This window comes from Coregonus clupeaformis, chromosome 27 (genome assembly GCF_020615455.1).
Source record: "Coregonus clupeaformis isolate EN_2021a chromosome 27, ASM2061545v1, whole genome shotgun sequence".
NCBI classification, from domain to species: domain Eukaryota; kingdom Metazoa; phylum Chordata; class Actinopteri; order Salmoniformes; family Salmonidae; genus Coregonus; species Coregonus clupeaformis.
Genome location: NC_059218.1, coordinates 7,087,217 through 7,105,742, shown reverse-complemented (window position 1 = coordinate 7,105,742; position 18,526 = coordinate 7,087,217). Strand labels below are relative to the sequence as shown.

At 41.8% G+C, this 18,526-nt stretch overlaps 1 protein-coding gene across 1 annotated transcript in view; it reads left to right on the top strand.

Annotated features, from left to right (window-relative positions):
• Window positions 1-439: 439 nt before the first annotated feature.
• Window positions 440-18,526, top strand: part of LOC121541429 (volume-regulated anion channel subunit LRRC8A-like) — a 31,630-nt gene continuing 13,543 nt past the window's right edge. The window contains exon 1 of the mRNA XM_041850428.1: window positions 440-538. The gene's annotated coding sequence lies outside the window, so the exon portion shown is untranslated. The remainder of the gene's footprint in view (window positions 539-18,526) is intronic.

Below are 18,526 nucleotides of genomic sequence, written 5' to 3'. Positions count from 1 at the left end.
ATGAATGTTCAATACACACAATATACTGACTGGGATGGTGATTTCCCACAGTCAAAATCCTGCAATAAGAGCCAAGATGCTAATATTTGTGTAAATTCTTCATAGTTGTGTTCTGTGGGTGTCACTTAGTAGGCTGATACTCCATTTCATGGGAGCACAATCTATAGGTTAGGCTGTACACTGCATATAAGTATGCCCTCAATGAAATTCTGAATTCAAATACATCCACAGTGCGATTTCAACAGATTTGTACTTTTTTGTTGTTGGTCAAATTAACTAATAATTGTATTTTGTTGTTTTGTATATAATTATAGTCCAATTGTGGCATGTTTTAACTTTTTATCCGTTTGCTTCAGTTTCAATTGGTGACTTTTATTTTGAAGGCAAACCGCCGATTCCACTATACGCTAATGTTGCTCATGACACACACGTGCTGCGGATGGTTAGTGTGAACCTGATCATTGCCCCTCTGTGAAGCAATAAGCAATGTATCAATTATGTGCGGAAGAGGAGAAAGACAGTTACCGTAACAAATTAGGTGAGTAAGTACTTTAAAATGATACATTATGATAATCTATATCACGGCATGTTCAGAGAAAAAATTCGACTCCTGTGTATGACATCGTAACAGCGTCACCGGGGTGTTGTTTGGGAATCCAACAAAGACTGTCGGTAATAATGTAATTTTACCTTTGTTATAGACACGAAACGACTATTTTTTTATACGCCTAAACTTAAGCTGTTTTTTGTGGCTTCTTGCTTCGTTATCAGCTTGTGAATTTTGTTGGAGCCATAACACGTGCCATTCAACCGGCACCTGGCACACGCATTTAGACGGTTCATCTTTTTATGATTTCACAGCGATATCATTTTACACAAATCTAGGTAGGCAATTGTATATCACTTACCTATAAGTCGTTATAATATCGATAAAATGTTAGTGACGACAAATAATTATTTATGGATATACACTGGTTATTTAATGTCATGGGATGCTATTACAGTATGGAACAATTATTTGGAATAAGTGAAGTAGGCCTTACAACATGTATTGTGAAAAAGCTACTATAGGGAGCTCAAATGTTCACCTGTCTTGGATCATCAGTTGGCAACATATGTAATTCTATGCAATTGCATTTCTACAAAATAATGGTATTGGATAGTGATGGGGGGAAATGTATAGTTACATATCGCAATATTACTTTGGACGATATATATCGATACTTTAACTCCAGGTATCGATTTGTAAAAAAATAATAAAAATGTTTTGCTAGGTAGCGTTAGTTAGCGCTAGTTGGCTGTACCTGTGCCAAAAGCAATATTCTGCTGTCTGTTGGCATTTTATGAGATGCCACTCTGAGGTCTTGATTGATTGTAAAAAGATCAGCCCATTCCATGCCATAGTCTGCCCTGGGGACACCTCCGGTAGGCTACTCTCCAGAACATCATATAGGACTGCCAGCCAGGCCACTTACCATTGTCCACTGAACCTCATGGAGAAAGTTATAAATGAAATTTACACATCACATTGATGCCATCAGAACCCTGTATGTGAGTTGGACATTAAGGCCAACTCACATACAGGGTTCTGATGGCATCAATGTTCCCAAAATTGCTATTAATTCCAACAGAATTGTAACACCTGAGCATGGATGCCCTGACATAAAATGATGACATCATCTGGTCTCTCTGTGACACTGTCTGTCCCCAGGGCATCGGTGAGGTCACTGGAATGTTCTGCAAAGTGTTCTTTTTGAAATTACTCACCAGACCATAACAAACACAAATAGCCCTCATGCTAATCCTATGCACTGGACTGTGCTACTGTCTCAGCCTTGGTCTACTTTCAAAGCATAGTTGAAGAAAGTCAACATCTCTTTTACAAGGCTGACATAAAGAGGGACACGTAATGTGATTACCCTGTGTGTAAAAATGTGACAAACAACTTGACCTCTAATAACTTCTTTGTCGAGTACTTGGTGTTGATTAGGGTGCTAACGAATGCTTGTTTGTCTGCTACCCACCACCATGTTTGTAAATCAAATTACATTTAAACATTTTTAATGTTGAGTGTGTCAATTCCTTGGATCCTCTGGCAGCACAAATCACCCTCCAATGAATTTCAGCTACACCACTCAACATCTTAATGCTCTTTTAAAGAGTAATGGCATTTGTGCCCAATGTTCACTGAGACTTACAGGGACCATTCTTTGATATATTTTCTCTAAGAATGACTCACTGTAGTTCCGGGTAAATAGCGTAAATGCCCTTGGAGGTTATTTGGCCTTGACTCAGTGATATAAGTTTGGCTCAGGTTTGGCCCCATAGAAATATAAATATTAGAACTAGCATCTCCATCAATGAGTGTACCCATCATGTTACATACAAATTGCAGTGGTGACGGGCCTTCTAGTAATTATATTTCTATGTTTGGCTCTTTCTCTAATGTATGCCACTCAGCACTGCCTGGACAATGGTAGCTTTGTCTTTAGAAGGTAGGTGCACTGACTCACTGTACCTGCATAAGGCTGAAGGCTGGATCTGAAGACCGGCCACCAAATTCTCTTATTTTACTCCTCTCCTCAAAGCCTTACATATAACAAACCGTACTATGTAACAGACTGGTCATCTGTCTTTGCTTGTTCTGGAGGGAGACCTAAAACAGACTTAGGTAATCTCTTACTGAAATGCATTACCGTCCGGTGTTCAGCTGGGCATTACTATTTTCCTCTACCCCCATTTCTACACAAGGGCCCTTCTGTTAGTGGTATGCTTTCAGCTTTCTGTAGCCCCGGACGATCAGATTACCTCGATCAATCTACCTGGGGAATAACATAAATTAAGATTCAGGAGTGGTGACAGGTAAGCCTAAAGCTCTCTACCTGCCTACTTGAATACTATGTCAGGCAACTGTCAGGGAAATAATTTGATATGGTAAAGTTATGATGCAGTTGCAGTTCTATCAGGCAAGGCTTCACCGTGTGATTATAATTCTGTCTGACATTCTTGGAGTTTGGACACACCTACTCATTCAAGGTTTTTTCTTTATTTTTATTATTTTCTACATTGTAGAATAATAGTGAAGACATCAAAACTATGAAATAACACATGTAATCATGTACTAATCAATAGTCTTAAACAAATCAAAATATATTTTATATTTAAGATTCTTCAAAGTAGCCACCCTTTGCCTTGATGACAGCTTTGCACACTCTTGGCATTCTCTCAACCAGCTTCACCTGGAATGCTTTTCCAACATTCTTGAAGGAGTTCCCACATATGCTGAGCACTTGTTGGCTGCTTTTCCTTCACTCTGCGGTCCAACTCATCCCTAACCATCTCAATTGGGTTGAGGTTGGGTGATTGTGGAGGCCAGGTCATACGATGCAGCACTCCATCACTCTGCTTCTTGGTGAAATAGCCCTTACACAGCTTGGAGGTGTGTTGGGTCATTGTCCTGTTGAAAAACAAATGATAGTCCAACTAAGCGCAAACCAAATGGAATGGTGTATCGCTGCAGAATGCTGTAGTAGCCATGCTGGTTAAGTGTGCCTTGAATTCTAAATAAATCACTGACCGTGTCACCAGCAAAGCACCACCACACCACCTCCTCCATGCTTCACGGTGGGAACCACACATGCGGAGATCATCCGTTCACCTACTCTGCGTCTCACAAAGACATGGCGGTTGGAACCAAAAATCTCAAATTTGGACTCATCAGACCAAAGGACAGATTTCCACCAGTCTAATGTCCATTGCTCGTGTTTCTTGGCCAAGCAAGTCTTCTTCTTATTGGTGTCCTTTAGTAGTGGTTTCTTTGCAGCAATTCGACCATGAAGGCCTGATTCACGCAGTCTCCTTTGAACAGTTGATGTTGAGATGTGTCTGTTACTTGAACTCTGTGAAGCATTTATTTGGTCTGCAATTTCTGAGGCTGGTAACTCTAATGAACTTATCCTCTGCAGCAGAGGTAACTCTGGGTGTTCCTTTCCTGTGACGGTCCTCATGAGAGCCAGTTTCATCATAGCGCTTGATGGTTTTTGCGACTGCACTTGAAGAAACTTTCGAAGTGCTTGAAATTTTCCAGATTGACTGACCATCATGTCTTAAAGTAATGATGGACTGGCGTTTCTCTTTGCTTATTTGAGCTGTTCTTGCCATCATATGGATTTGGTCTTTTACCAAATAGGGCTATCTTCCATATACCACCCCTACCTTGTCACAACAGAATTGATTGGCTCAAACGCATTAAGAAAGAAATTCCACGAATTAACTTTTAAGAAGGCACACCTGTTAGTTGAAATGCATTCCAGGTGACTACCTCATGAAGCTGGTTGAGAGAATGCCAAGAGTGTGCAAAGCTGTCATCAAGGCTAAGGATGGGTACTTTGAAGAATCTAAAATATATTTTGATTTGTTTAACACCTTTTTGGTTAATACATGATTCCATATGTGTTATGTCATAGTTTATGTTTTCACTATTATTCTACAATGTAGAAAATAGTAAAAATAAAGAAAAACCCTTGAATGAGTAGGTGTGTCCAAACTTTTGACTGGTACTGTGTGTATATACACTACCGTTCATAAGTTTGGGGTCATTTAGAAATGTCATTTTCTTTCGAAAGAAAAGCACATTTTTTGTCCATTAAAATAACATCAAATTGATCAGAAATACAGTGTAGATATTGTTAATGTTGTAAATAGCTATTGTAGCTGGAAACTGCTTTTTTTAAAATGGAATATCTACATAAGCGTACAGAGGCCCATTATCAGCAACCATCAGTTTATCATTTTAAAAGGCTAATTGATCATTAGAAAACCCTTTTGCAATTATGTTAGCACAGCTGAAAACTGTTGTGCTGATTTAAAGAAGCAATAAAACTGTCCTTCTTGAGACTAGTCGAGTATCTGGAGCATCAGCAATTGTGGGTTCAATCTCAGACTGGCCAATAAAAAGAAAAGATTAAGATGGGCAGTCTGAGATATGGCTGAGATAGGTCAGCATCCCGGAGTCGCTACTTCACTGTTGACGTTGAGATTGGTGTTTTGCGGGTACTATTTAATGAAGCTGCCAGTTGAGGACCTGTGAGCCGCCTGTTTCTCAAACTAGACACTCTAATGTACACTGCTCAAAAAAATAAAGGGAACACTTACACAACACAATGTAACTCCAAGTCAATCACACTTCTGTGAAATCAAACTGTCCACTTAGGAAGCAACACTGATTGACAATACATTTCACATGCTGTTGTGCAAATGGAATAGACAACAGGTGGAAATTATAGGCAATTAGCAAGACACCCCCAAAAAAGGACTGGTTTTGCAGGTGGTAACCACTTCTCAGTTCCTATGCTTCCTGGCTGATGTTTTGGTCACTTTTGAATACTGGCGGTGCTTTCACTCTAGTGGTAGCATGAGACTGAGTCTACAACCCACACAAGTGGCTCAGGTAGTGCAGCTCATCCAGGATTGCACATCAATGCGAGCTGTGGCAAGAAGGTTTGCTGTGTCTGTCAGCGTAGTGTCCAGAGCATGGAGACGCTACCAGGAGACAGGCCAGTACATCAGGAGACGTGGAGGAGGCCGTAGGAGGGCAACAACCCAGCAGCAGGACTGCTACCTCCGCCTTTGTGCAAGGAGGAGCAGGAGGAGCACTGCCAGAGCCCTGCAAAATGACCTCCAGCAGGCCACAAATGTGCATGTGTCTGCTCAAACGGTCAGAAACAGACTCCATGAGGGTGGTATGAGGGCCCGACGTCCACGGGTGGGGGTTGTGCTTACAGCCCAACACCGTGCAGGACGTTTGGCATTTGCCAGAGAACACCAAGATTGGCAAATTCGCCACTGGCGCCCTGTGCTCTTCACAGATGAAAGCAGGTTCACACTGAGCACGTGACAGAGTCTGGAGACGCCGTGGAGAACGTTCTGCTGCCTGCAACATCCTCCAGCATGACCGGTTTGGCGGTGGGTCAGTCATGGTGTGGGGTGGCATTTCTTTGGGGGGCCGCACAGCCCTCCATGTGCTCCCCAGAGGTAGCCTGACTGCCATTAGGTACCGAGATGAGATCCTCAGACCCCTTGTGAGACCATATGCTGGTGCGGTTGGCCCTGGGTTCCTCCTAATGGAAGACAATGCTAGACCTCATGTGGCTGGAGTGTGTCAGCAGTTCCTGCAAGAGGAAGGCATTGATGCTATGGACTGGCCCGCCCGTTCCCCAGACCTGAATCCAATTGAGCACATCTGGGACATCATGTCTCGCTCCATCCACCAACGCCACGTTGCACCACACACTGTCCAGGAGTTGGCGGATGCTTTAGTACAGGTCTGGGAGGAGATCCCTCAGGAGCCATCCGCCACCTCATCAGGAGCATGCCCAGGCGTTGTAGGGAGGTCATACAGGCACGTGGAGGCCACACACACTACTGAGCCTCATTTTGACTTGTTTTAAGGACATTACATCAAAGTTGGATCAGCCTGTAGTGTGGTTTTCCACTTTTAACTTTGAGGGTGACTCCAAATCCAGACCACCATGGGTTGATACATTTGATTTCCATTGATCATTTTTAGTGTGATTTTGTTGTCAGCACATTCAACTATGTAAAGAAAAAAGTATTTAAGATTATTTCATTCATTCAGATCTAGGATGTGTTATTTTAGTGTTCCCTTTATTTTTTTGAGCAGTGTATTTGTCCTTTTGCTCAGTTGTGCACCGGGGCCTCCCACTCCTCTTTCTATTCTGGTTAGAGCCAGTTTGCGCTGTTCTGTGAAGGGAGTAGTACACAGCGTTGTACAAGATCTTCAGTTTCTTGGCAATTTCTCGCATGGAATAGCCTTCATTTCTCAGAACAAGAATAGACTGATGAATTTCAGAAGAAAGTTATTTGTTCCTGGCCATTTTGAGCCTGTAATCAAACCCACAATTGCTGATGCTCCAGAAACTCAACTAGTCTCAAGAAGGCCAGTTTTATTGCTTCTATAATCAGCACAACAGTTTTCAGCTGTGCTAACATAATTGCAAAAGGGTTTTCTAATGATCAATTAGCCTTTTTAAAATGATAAACTTAGATTAGAAAACACAACGTGCCATTGGAACACAGGACTGATGGTTGCTGATAATGGGCCTCTGTGCGCCTATGTAGATATTCCATAAGAAATCAGCCGTTTCCAGCTACAATAGCCATTTACAACATTAACAATGTCTACACTGTATTTCTGCTCAATTTGATGTTATTTTAATGGACAAAGAAATTCATTTTCTTTCAAAAACAAGGACATTTCTAAGTGACCCCAAACTTTTGAACGGTAGTGTGTGTGTGTGTGTGTGTATACAGTTGAAGTCGGAAGTTTACATACACCTTAGCCAAATATATTTAAACTCAGTTTTTCACAATTCCTGACATTTAATCCTAGTAAAAATGTCCTGTCTTAGGTCAGTTAGGATCACCACTTTATTTTAAGAATGCGAAATGTCAGAATAATAGTAGATTTATTTCCGCTTTTATTTCTTTCATCACATTCCCAGTGGGTCAGAAGTTTACATACACTCAATTAGTATTTGGTAGCATTGCTTTTAAGTTGTTTAACTTGGGTCAAATGTTTCGGGTAGAGTTCCTCAAGCTTCCCTCAATAAGTTGGGTACATTTTGGCCCATTCCTCCTGACAGAGCTGGTGTAACGGAGTCAGGTTTGTAGGCCTTTTTGCTCGCACACGCTTTTTCAGTTCTGCCCACACATTTTCTATAGGATTGAAGTCAGGGCTTTGTGATGGCCACTCCAATACCTTGACTTTGTTGTCCTTAAGCCATTTTGCCACAATTTTGGAAGTATGCTTGCGGTCATTGTCCATTTGGAAGACCCATTTGCGACCAAGCTTTAACTTCCTGGCTGATGTCTTGAGATGTTGCGTCAATATATCCACATAATATTCCTTCCTCATGATGCCATTTATTTTGTGAAGTGCACCAGTCCCTCTTGCAGCAAAGCACCCCCACAGCATGATGCTGCCACCCCCGTGCTTCACGGTTGGGATGGTGTTCTTCGGCTTGCAAGCTTCCCCCTTTTTCCTCCAAACATAACGATGGTCATTATGGCCAAACAGTTCTATTTTTGTTTCATTAGACCAGAGGACATTTCTCCAAAAAGTATGATCTTTGTGTGCAGTTGCAAACCGTAGTCTGGCTTTTTTGTGGCGGTTTTGGAGCAGTGGCTTCTTCCTTGCTGAGCGGCCTTTCAGGTTATGTCGATATAGGACTCATTTTACTGTGGATATAGATACTTTTGAACCTGTTTCCTCCAGCATCTTCACAAGGTCCTTTGCTGTTGTTCTGGGATTGATTTGCACTTTTTGCACCAAAGTACGTTCATCTCTAGGAGAAAGAACACGTCTCCTTCCTGAGCGGTATGATGGCTGTGTGGTCCCATGGTGTTTATACTTGCATACTATTGTTTGTACAGATGAATGTGGTACCTTCAGGTGTTTGGAAATTGCTCCCAAGTATGAACCAGACTTGTGGAGGTCTACCATTTTTTTTCTGAGGTCTTGGCTGATTTCTTTTGATTTTCCCATGATGTCAAGCAAAGAGGCACTGAATTTGAAGGTAGGCCTTGAAATACATCCACAGGTACACCTCCAATTGACTCAAATTGTCAATTAGACTATCAGAAGCTTCTAAAGCCATGATATCATTTTCTGGAATTTTCCAAGCTGTTTAAAGGCACCGTCAACTTATATTTATATGTATTTAAACTTCTGACCCACTGGAATTGTGATACAGTGAATAATCTGTCTGTAAACAATTGTTGGAAATATTACTTGTGTCATGCACAAAGTAGATGTCCTAACCGACTTGCCACAACTATAGTTTGTTAACAAGACATTTGTGGAGTGGTTTAAAAACAAGTTTTAATGACTCCAACCTAAGTGTATGTAAACTTCTAACTTCAACTGTATGTGTGTGTGTGTGTGTGTGTGTGTGTGTTATGTGTGTATATATATATATATATATAACTCCAGAAGGAAGGGAGAAAGGATTTTGGGTGTACTGTCGTTGGGTGGATCTCCATATTTTTTTTAATAATGTCTGATCCTGGACAGACTGGAAACATCTAGGTTACTCTGACCCCCAGGGGCAAACGGGAATGATTTATCAAGCTGCCGTATAGTGATCCATGTGAACTGCCCTTACAGTGTCAGATCTGCCAGATAGTGCACTGTGAACTGAGCAGCTGTATAACGGGCTGTTTGAGTCACCCAGTAGGCTGGCACACATTATTAATTATTGATGCACTCTGACGCAAACCTAGAAGTCATGCTACCATGACTTGAAATCTGTGCAAACAAAGACTTCACTTTATAGGCTACTTGGTTCGTGCTACGGAGGGAAAATGAAAAAAATTGACACTGTAGAGAGAGAAACAAACTTGTTTTTGTTCGGTCTCAGTCGGAGTGTTTGAACTAGACTTCTGACGAACTGGGAGCTACTGTAAGAGAGGGCAGCGATCCAAAGAAATAGAGAGACTTAAGATGGCTTCGTCTGACTGGTTTGGACTGGATGAGGCTCTTTTGTGAGCGTCCATTGACCACATTCCTTTATTCTCTTTCTGTTAGTTTGTGTAGGTAGAAGGGGAGGGGCACATGGAGAGAGGGAGCTAAAAACTAAAGTCTACACCCAGTCCAGCCCAACTGACCTCACACATACAGAAAGGAAACGGGAAATCTCTTTCAACTGATTAGATAGCTGATGTCTGAAATTTGCATGTGATACTGGGAGGGGTTGTTCTGCTGAGGGTAGGCACTCTAAGCTTCACTATGATCTCAGTTTATGAGTTATTTTCATTAAGTAGCGTGTCTGGGTTAAACAGTACAAATGCAGAGCACTTTGTGTACCTGACTAATGATTCATTTCCCAAGGAATGTCCTATTAAACGGGTGGTTTTCCCAGTAGACCATAGTAGTAGTATTAATGGCTCAGGACAAATGGTTTTTCTGACCGCTTGTCCTGACCAGTGTCGAGAGTTTTTCACTAGTCAGGTCACGTGATCAGTAAAAACTCTTGGCCCAAACAATGTCCTAATAAATGGATCGTCTCACGTGAGGGTTCGCTACGACCGCCTACTCTCATGGGGCGGGAGGTAGCTTAGTAGTTAAGAGCGTTGTGCCAGTAACCGAAAGGTCGCTGGTTCTAATCCCCGAGCCGACTTGGTGAAAGATCTGTCTGTGCCCTTGAGCAAGGCACTTAACCCTAATTGCTCCTGTAAGTCACTCTGGATAAGAGCGTCTGCTAAATGACAAAAAGGAAGTACCTATCAAAAGCATCTGTTGGAGACAGACAGGTAGAGTGGCGAATGAGGTGAGACCCTCACTTCTATAAAAGGAGACATTCTCCCGACCTCTGGTTATTCTTGCTTCTCTTCCTCACGAATAGTGTCACTACTCTAGCTCGCCTCAGATCGACTGGATACCTGTTTGCCTGCTTAACTGCTCAGAAGTGAACCCTGAAGGATATCGCTGCCGAGCATAGGTCTTCAGACCCTGTCGAGAGGTTGAGTACTAACCGGAAGGTTTTTGTTTTAGTTTCGAAAATTATTTTCTACTTCTCAGTCTCTGCTAGCTACTGAGACTCGGTTAGCCCACGCTGCAAGGCTAACTTGGCTACCTTGCTGAGAGCAAGCTAACTTCGCTAGCATACCCTACCTGCAACATGGTAGCATTGTGAGCACCCTTTTCTCGTCTACATTCACCTGTTGTGTTAACTAGACCGACCCTCTCAGGCTTCACAGCACCTTCGGTTGGAAAAGCACTCTTTCTGAAGGCTAACTTGGCCAGCACTGAGCTAGCCACGGCACACCTTCACCCCGAGGTAGCTTCTAGCTAGCTAACGCCCCACTAGCCTCGTGGCTATAGCATTATACGGTGCTCAATATTGCTAGCTATTAGCCACAAGACTCCTAACTAGCTAGCTTGGTACGCCGTTTACACAAGCTACTATTTGCTAGTCACCAACCTTGGGCTTCTAACTAGCTAGCCTATGCTGTCTACACGTTGTTGTCAGTCCTCCTAGCAAGCCTTGTCCCTCGCAATGGCCACTTCTATCCTGTCCCAGGACGAGCCTTTCCCAGCGCTTAAACCCCCACGTTCTTGTGCTTGCGGCTAGATGATTGCGGGGAAAGATTCCCACCCTCTATGCATAATTTGCTTGGGGAAGGAACATGACCAGGATGCGCTCGAGGACCCTGAGTCCGGTGAGCACTGCAGACTGCCTCTGAGGCTCAGTTCTCCGCAACCAAGCCCAGTTGGGGTGAGTCAGTTGGGTCATGGATAGCCTCGACTCCCTCCCCTCAGTGTCTGACGACGTGGTGTCAGGGGAAGGTGAGTTAGGGGATGACGATGGGATTAAAATCATGGAGATCCTTGAGATAGCGCAGGAGATGGGGACTCTCAGGCCAGCATACCTCCTCCAGTGGAGTTTGGGCTCCTTTATGTCTGCAAGCGGGCCGTGGCCAGACTGGACATCGAGTGGCCGTCCCCTGTAGTGGCTCAGCACCCGTCAAGGGATCTATACGACGGGAAAAGACTCCAGTCCCATACAGCCCCGATTTAAGATAACTGCTCCCCGCAGTACCAGTTTGCCTCAAGGAAGCTAAGAGCCCCAGCTGTCAGAGCCCCAGACAACGCAACCGGGCCACTGCCTGCCTTGCCTCCCCAGCTTACGGGAGCGAGTGGCTGAGGAGCTATGTTTGCTCTTGACAACGCTCCTCCATGAAGCAGAGCCAAGACATACCAGTTATGTAGCTGTCCTACAGCCCAGGATTAGGAATACTGCGCTGCAGGTGTTTCCTTCTTCCTTCGGCTATATTGCCGGACGTCTTACGTCATGGTGCTGGCTGCTCTGTCCCGGGACAGTCTGCTTCCGGCATCTATCCAGACTGACTTACTGCAGCGACACACCCAGGAGAATTGGGTGATGCCTTATTCTTTCCTTCCTCATCTTTGAGCCCCTCGATGACCAGTGATTTTTTTCGGTCGGCAGTTACAACCGTGCTTACGATAAGTCCTGGCAGCTGTCATCACGGTTGGGTAGGTTACTTTCTAAATGTAATCAGTTACTAGTTACCTGTTTTGGATTACCCAAACTAAGTAATGTAATCTGATTTACTTTCCATTACTTTTGGATTACTTTCCCCTTAAGAGGAATTAGAAGAAGGCAAAAAGGATCCATGATCTCTGAAACAAACTTCAACTTGTGCCTTTTTTCCAAAGCTGAATTGATGTCGTTGAGAAAACAGAAAGGTGTCTTTTTTTCCCGCAAACATCCTTTCTGAATTTAAAAGTAATCCAAGAAGTAATCTAGTTTTTCAAAAGAATCTGTAATTTGATTACAATATTTTTTGCTGGTAACGTAACTGATTAGTTATTTTTTTATAATCCGATTACATTAATCAGTTACTCCCCAACCCTGGCTATCGCCATACTGTCATCAAGGCAAAGGGTGGCTATTTGAAGAATCTCAATATAAAATATATTTTGATTTGTTTAACACTTTGTTGGTTACTATATGATTCCATATGTGTTATTTCACAGTTTTGATGTCTTCACTATTATTCTACAATGTAAAAAATAGTAAAAATAAAGACAAACCCTTGAATGAGTAGGTGTCCAAAGTTTTGACTGGTACTGTATCTCACTCATAATATCAGAGAACCAGGGTTACGCAAGTAACCTTATGTTTTTCCATGTCTGTGCTGTCTGGGAGATAAAATATCACTGGTGGAGAGGATACAGTTAGACTACAGCTGAGCTAGACATAACAGATGGAACACCATGAGGATGTGAGCCTTTTCTGGCAAAACAAGCTATGTTAATGGATTCAGCATTGGTTTTATTATAATCAGACAGGCTGTCTATGACATTTAGCTATTGGCCCATAAATACCGTCATTAAACCTCCCATATTGAGTAATATGTCTTCAGAAAGTAAACCGGAAGAAACATGTTCACTCTTACAGCCAGTCCCTGTTTTCTTTTTTAATTGATTTTTAAAGGCCAAAGTTCTCAAAAGCTCTCCTTCCTTACAATGTCAAGTTTGCCTAACTGATGGGCTTGTCCTTTTATAACTTTGTGTTTGTAAAGTACGAGTCACAATGATTACTCATTTTTGTGAAGGGTATTGTAAAATTTAGGAGGATTGACAGGGCTACTCACAGTGCTTGGAGAGGAAACATTCAATGTGCCAGTGGATGAGCGGGCACATGAGACATGGCTTCAGTTCATATCAGGAGAGAGTTGACACTGGTAGTGGAGTGGAGTGGTCATCCTCTCTTAATCAGGGAACAGGAGGGGACAAATACCAGATACATTCCATTACAGCAGCGCCATCATAGGTTTGGGCAACAAGTTTCTCCATGAAGCTAAACTGTTGAATTCACTAAATTCACATCTCAGAATTCACAAAGTCAAATACAGACTGCACATCTTGCCCACTTGACACATCACAGTAGCCCAAGAAACGTTCCTGAATAAAGCCCTGATCATCCACTTACCTGACAACCTGCCTGAACTTTCCCTCTCATCTTGCCCCCTTAAAGCCAACTGTTGCATACCCAAAAATGCAGTATCTTCTTAGCTTCTTGTTGTGTTGCGCAGTTTGAATATGCAGACATTCGTCCATTACATGATCGATGTGGCTTTTTCCTAGAAGCTTGAATCTGATGTGGGCAATGAAAGGGGTTCTTCAACATAAAAATCCACTACATTGTCGTTAGTGAGAAAACGGCGGAGAAAACGGTACTCTGGTAGCTAGCTAGCTATTGCTACAAAAGTTAGCATGGCAAATTGAAATAAGTGGCACTAACTCGTCACAAAAATAACGTTTTAAAACCAAGAAAACAATATACAGTGCCTTGCAAAAGTATTCATCCCCCTTGGACTTTTTCCTATTTTGTTGCATTACAACCTGTAATTTAAATGGATTTTTATTCGGATTTCATGTAATGGACATACACAAAATAGTCCAAATTGGTGAAGTGAAATGAAAAAAATAACTTTTTTCAAAAAAATAATAAAGAACGGAAAAGTGGTGCGTGCATATGTATTCACCCCCTTTGCTATGAACCCCCTAAATAAGATCTGGTGCAACCAATTACCTTCAGAAGTCACATAATTAGTTAGATTGCGCACAGTTGGACTTTATTTAAGTGTCACAAGATCTGTCACATGATCTCAGTGTATATATACACCTGTTCTGAAAGGCCCCAGAGTCTGCAACACTACTAAGCAAGGGGCACCATGAAGACCAAGGTGCTCTCCAAACAGGTCAGGGACAAAGTTGTGGAGAAGTACAGATCAGGGTTGGGTTATGGTGGCAGCATCATGCTGTGGGGATGTTTTTCATCGGCAGGGACTGGGAAACTGGTCAGAATTGAAGGAATGATGGATGGCGCTAAATATAGGGAAATTCTTGAGGGAAACCTGTTTGTCTTCCAGAGATTTGTTTTAAAAATATTATTTCTTGTTTGTTTCACAATAAAATAATATGTTGCATTTTCCAAGTGGTAGGCATGTTGTGTAAATCAAATGACACAAACCACCCAAAAATCCATTTAAATTCCAGGTTGTAAGGCAACAAAATAGGAAAAATGCCAAGGGGGGTGAATACTTTCGCAAGCCACTGTAATATACCTCCTCCGTCTCCTGTAGGTTGAAGAAACTAATTTGAATTTAGTAATATCCTAAGAATGCTCAACTATTACTATTCACCATCTCAACTATCCAACAATGTCACCAACTGTATCTCTGCAGATCTTCTCAAGCTCTGTCAGGTTGGATGGGGAGCGTTGATGCACAGCTATTTTCAGGTCTCTCGAGATGTTCGATCGGGTCTGGAGGAAACCTGGCACCATCCGGGCTCTGGCTGGGCCACTCAAGGACATTCAGAGACTTGTCCTGAAGCCACTCCTGCGTTGTCTTGGCTGTGTGCTTAGGGTCATTGTTCTGTTGGAAGGTGAACCTTCGCCCCAGTCTGGGGTCCTGAGCGCTCTGGAGCCAGTTTTCATCAAGGATCTCTCTGTACTTTGCTCCGTTCATCTTTCCCTCGACCCTGACTAGTCTCCCAGTCCCTGCCGCTGAAAAACATCCCCACAGCATGATGCTGCCACCACCATGCTTCACAGTAGGGATGGTGCCAGGTTTCCTCCAGACATGACGCTTGGCATTCAGGCCATAGAGTTAAATCATGGTTTCATCAGACCAGAGAATCTTGTTTCTCATGGTCTGAGAGTCTTTAGGTGCCTTTTGGCAAACTCCAAGCGGGCTGTCATGTGCCTTTTACTGAGAAGTGGCTTCCATGTGGCCACTCTACCATAAAGGCCTGATTGGTGGAGTGCTGCAGAGATGGTTGTCCTTCTGGAAGGTTCTCCCATCTCTATAGAGGAACTCTGGAGCTCTATCAGAGTGACCATCAGGTTCTTGGTCACCTCCCTGACCAAGGCCCTTCTTCCCCGATTGCTTAGTTTGGCCGAGAGGCCAGTTCTAGGAAGAGTCTTGGTGGAGGCCACTGTGTTCTTGGGGACCTTCAATTCTGCAGACATTTTTTGGTACCTTTCCCCAGATCTGTGCCTTGACACAATCCTGTCTCGGATCTCTACAGACAATCCCTTCAACCTTATGGGTTGGTTTTTGCTCTTACATGCACTGTCAACTGTGGGACCTTTATATAGACCGGTGTGTGCCTTTCCAAATCATGTCCAATCAATTGAATTTACCACAGGTGGACTCCAATCAAGTTGTAGAAACATCTCAAGGATGATCAATGGAAACAGGATGCACCTGATCTCAATTTTGAGTCTCATAGCAAAGGGTCTGAATACTTATGTAAATAAGGTATTTCAGTTTTTATTTTATTTTATAAATGTGCAAAAATGTCAACCTGTTTTCGCTTTGTCATTATGGGGTATTGTGTGTAGATTGAGGAAAAGGTTTTATTTTAATCCATTTTAGAATAAGGCTGTAACGTAACAAAATGTGGAAAAAGTAAAGGGGTCTGAATACTTTCCGAATGCTCTGTATGTATATTTAGTATAGTTTTATCTAAAAAGGATCACTTTGAATGTTTCATTATTGATTTATTTTCTGAAATTCACTGAGTAGAATGGTCCTCCCCTTACACCTCTGAAGAGCCTCCACTATCCATACAGGCTAGAACACTTTACAATGCAAGAAGATTCCGGTAGATTCTAGCTTTGTAGGCTACACTCCTTGCTAGCTTACAGCTGAAGCTAACATCAATTCACTACCGTAGTACTTTGTTTGTGATAATATGCTGACTGCCACCAAAACTTAATTTTTTCACTTAGTCGGTCTCTCTCTCACAAAGATGATACATTGCCTCAGCAACTGACTATTTGTGAATAGGGCTCCGACCGCTTGCCTGTGAATGACGTCATTACCGGTTAAAGAGACAGCGCACACTTTTATAAAATAAGCTACTTCTATGCAAATGTTGTTGATCAGTACAATACAATGTCTGAAATGGAAGGGACAGATTGTTTGTTTGTAATCTGAAGCCCCATGAATATCAACCAAAACAAGCTCAATAACTCAGTGCATGCACACACTCCTAACGAATATGCATTCACCTGTATTGTGAATAGGCCTTGGCTACGTATTGATTTACCCAGTTTATCAATAAAGATTTACCATTCAAATAAATTATTACCATTATGTAAATAGAATGGTAAAAACAAAGTCAAATTGATTGTATAATTGATTCATAATGCATACATGGCTGTCTTTGAAAAATGTAATGATATTGAACTCAAAAGATGCTCAACGATTGAACAGAGCAGTAGCTGAGTTCATTGGTCTGGATCACAGTGCCATTCTGTGACTTTGGCTAATATACTTTGTTTTTTTGCGGTGGGATAGAGTCTTGTGATGGTATCGAGTATTGTGATACTAAACCTGGTATCGGTATCAAAGTCTAAATTCTGGTATCGTGACTGATCGCACTAGATGAGAATATATAATAATTGGCGCAATTGTGGAGTTGTTGTATTCGACATAGTTGAATGTAATGAACGGTCTGTTTTGAATAAGGCCCATGTAGCTGATTTGGTTCTGGGTGCTGAGATTAGCTGACTCATAACATTGCAAAGGAAGTCACATTTAATATACGTAGGAGGTCTGTGTGGTTTAGTTCACTGGAGCCCCAACAAAGCAACCACACACAGGGAGTTGGTTTTGTGTGTTTAGCTGTAGCACTTGTACTGAAAAATGAAAGTGGTTGAAGAAAGCTTATAAGGTTAATTGAGAGAACGCATGCTAGGGCTGGGCGATATGGCCAAAATATAATTTCATGGTATTTAAAAAAAATTGGACAGTATGACGGTATTTTGATGTTTTTGAATAATAAAAGTTCAACATTTTCTTTATGGGTAGTGTTTGAACCTGGGGTGGCAACACATAAATTCTAAATGATTTCAATTGGTCTTTCTCCATTATACTGTTCAATTCAACTTCAACCAAAAATAATTTGCTGCATTTTCATCCATTTCCGAATTTCCTGCACTCATTTGAGATCATTTCACACTGCCACATAAGGCTGCACTATATGGGCAAACAATCTAGGCCTTATTTTTAACCAAATGTTGCAATTGCGATTTGACTTGTGATTTAAAGCAAAACACTTGGGTAAACTGTTGGAATCATGGAAATATAATGATTATTCTATTTCTATAGTTAGAATATAATAGTGGGCACTTTAAAGTGTTTGACATGACAACAAATTAAAATGCCAGGGAGGAGTTATTGTGACAGTGTAGGAACCAAAATGTTGACAAGTGTTTCCTAGTGGACCCTATAATCTTTGGCTACATTGAATGTTTTATCATAGCTACTTCATATAGCTAACACATTCTTGCTTTGCGTATACCTCTCATTTAGAAGATCCTGTTGCACAAAAAACCTGCAGTACCAGTCAAAGGTTTGGACACACCTACTCATTCAAGGGTTTTTCTCTATTTGTTTTACTATTTTCTACATTGTACAATAATAGTGAAGACATCAAAACTATGAAATAACACATGGAATCATGTAGTAACCAAAAAAGTGTTAAACAAATCAAAATGTATTTTAGATTTTAGGTTCTTCAAAGTAGTCAACCTTTGCCTTGATGACAGCTTTGCACACACTTGGCATTATCTCAACCAGCTTCAAGAGGTAGTAATCTGGAATGCATTTCAATTAACAGGTGTGCGTTGTTAAAAGTTAATTTGTGGAATTTCATTCCTTCTTAATGCGTTTGAGCCAATCAGTTGTGTTGTGACAAGGTAGGGGTGGTATACAGAAGATAGCCCTATTTGGTAAAATACCAAGTCCATATTATGTAGAGAACAGCTCAAATAAGCAAAGAGAAACGACTGTCCATCATTACTTTAAGAAATGAAGGTCAGTCAATCCGGAAAATTTCAAGATCTTTGAAAGTTTCTTCAAATGCAGTCGCAAAAGCCATCAAGCGCTATGATGAAACTGG